This window comes from Biomphalaria glabrata, chromosome 17, assembly GCF_947242115.1.
Source record: "Biomphalaria glabrata chromosome 17, xgBioGlab47.1, whole genome shotgun sequence".
NCBI classification, from domain to species: domain Eukaryota; kingdom Metazoa; phylum Mollusca; class Gastropoda; family Planorbidae; genus Biomphalaria; species Biomphalaria glabrata.
The window spans coordinates 28,791,638-28,794,137 of NC_074727.1; positions in this window are offsets into that span (position 1 = coordinate 28,791,638).

Genomic DNA, 2,500 nt, shown 5'->3' on the forward strand with positions numbered 1-2,500 from the left:
GACTTGCTTAAGACGGTCACAGCGCTAGCCTTCGTAGGCCAGCGCCTGCTCGGGGCGGGAGAATGCTGTCCTTTCAAGAACAGGTCCCTTTTGCGTCCCCTCGCTTTTCTTCGCCAGACTAAACACAGAGGGGAGCCAGACGCGCGCTGGAGACTCGACCCTCCGTTCGTCCTTAACGGACCCAATTTCGTTTTGCCAACCCAGACGCCCGTTGCGAGGGCCGGGTTTCTACGAGACCAACTATCGAGCTCTCCGTGCCGCACGGAACTCTTTCCTACGTACAACACGCTTAATGCGACCAACTACGGACACCGCACGTGCCCGCGGCCCCAAGAGCAAGGGGAGCCGACGAGCTACGATCTCAAGTGCCGATCCAAGTTACTGGGAGACAGCGTACGTAAGAGTAAGCATGCCACACACAGTCGCGGATCAGCGAATACCGCCGTACAGAGCGCTTGCGTTAGCCTTGCCTCCTGTTAGCCAGCCAGACACCGTGAGAACCCGACGCGCCATTACCGAGCTCTCTGCTAGCCTTGCCTCGCGCCGCCGCCAGTGGTTGGCTTGTCTCGTCTCGACTGGCGGTGTTCGGTGCTCAGCATGATTTCGCATGCTCCACAAGTATCATTCCAGACGGTGTATTATTTACGCGATTTTTTCGTAGAAGTCTATGTTATAGGTTGGATTTTCTGGAAAGTTGTTGCGTTTTGAATCTTTGGCATAAGGGGTGTGGACGGTACGAGTGTGCGTGAGTGTGTGTGAGGGTGAATGAGCTGCATAAATTAGCATAAATTAGCATAAAATATACGCTGTTGAAAGCCAGTAAGTTTAATAAGTCTAGCTCTAGTAATCTAGTAGTAATTAACGACTATTGTAGTGGATGCACTATGTGTAGACATACAATGCACTATGTCTCCACACTAGATCTAGTATTTAAAAAATAAATCTAGTGTACCGTATATTTTAGTTTTTGGAGGGAGGGTATGTAGAATAGAATAAAATAGAATAGAAGGTAGGTGGGTGGATCTATGTCTATTTATTTATTTATTTATTAATTAGACTAGATCTAGCTTCTAGGGTATTCTAGATTTGTTTAGATTTGTTTCTTTTTCTTTAGTCAGTGGCGTTCTTTTTTGTTTTTAGAAATATGCAAATGGCAGCTTCCATTGAATAGAAATCTATCTAGATCTAGTACTACTAATACTAGATCTAGTTAATATAATATAAAGACTAGATTGACTAGATCTAGTATTGTAGTAGGCCTATTCTAGATCTGGTTCTATTAAATAAAATAGTAGATCTAGTAAGGTCTAGATTAGGCCCCTATGTTTGAATCAAAGTCAAAGTGTGTTTCTGATTCTCAGTGATTCTGTTCAATCTGTCTAGTCTTCTAGATTTAGATCTAGATCTAGTTACTTAAACTAGAGTTAGTATTAATCTAGTTAGTAGTAACTTGTAGTAGATGTATTAATATAATTATATGCTATATATTGGGCTAGATCTATAATAAATAGACAGTTACAGGTGGACCCAGGGACACCCCTGGAGACTGTGATAGATTAGATGATTTAATTATCTCAATGTCTAGATTAGATCTAGATAGTAGATATCTCTCTCTATCCATCTATCAATCCATCCATCCATCCTCTGCAGTGCAGTGCCAGGCTGAAGGCTACAACAACATGAGCTAGATTATCTAGATCTAGTTAAATCTAGTTAATTAAATCTAGTTAGTTAAATCTAGTCAAATGAAGTAACTCAAATAACTGTATTTTTCTTCATTTCTAGTCTAGAAATTGAATTAGATCTAGATCTATTATAGTAGAGTTAAGTAGAGTCTAGATCTAGTGAAAAATCTAGTGATCTAATCATAGGAAATTAATAAAACTTGTCATTTCAAGTTAATTTCTAATTCTTTTTAATTCTTTTTGTATTGCATAGTTAATAAATTGTTGCTGCTGCTGCTAAAATGATGACTGGTCTGGGGGCCCCTTTTGGTAACTTGAAAAATGTACATTTAAAAAAAGGCAGCACACCACACCATCTGTAGAGTAGAGTAGAGTAGAGTGCTGTCTTGATGTGTTGCTGCTTTGCTTGATGACAGTGCTGTCTGAACAAATGTTGCAGGTTCGACTCCTGCCCCAGGCAAATGATATCGGGACAAGGACATAAATGGCAGTGGGTACTATAAGCCTGGTGACCCACCGTTTGTTCAACAGCCTGTGCCTTTTAAGCAAAATTGAAAGTTTAATTTATACTGCATGTTTTATTTGCATATTAGCATTACTGTTAGCATGAGAAAGTTAGGGTTAGGGGGTAAGGCTTATCCTTAGCGTTGGTTGTTAGGCTCTCCGTTACTTTCAGCTCATGCTTAGGTTTTTTTTTTCTGTATTATGCTTAGTCTATACTTAGGGTTCGGCCTAGGCACGGCCAGCCTAGGGCTCGGCCAAGGTTAGGTTGATATGCCCTCTGTTGTTTCAGCTTATGCTTAGGGTATGTCTGT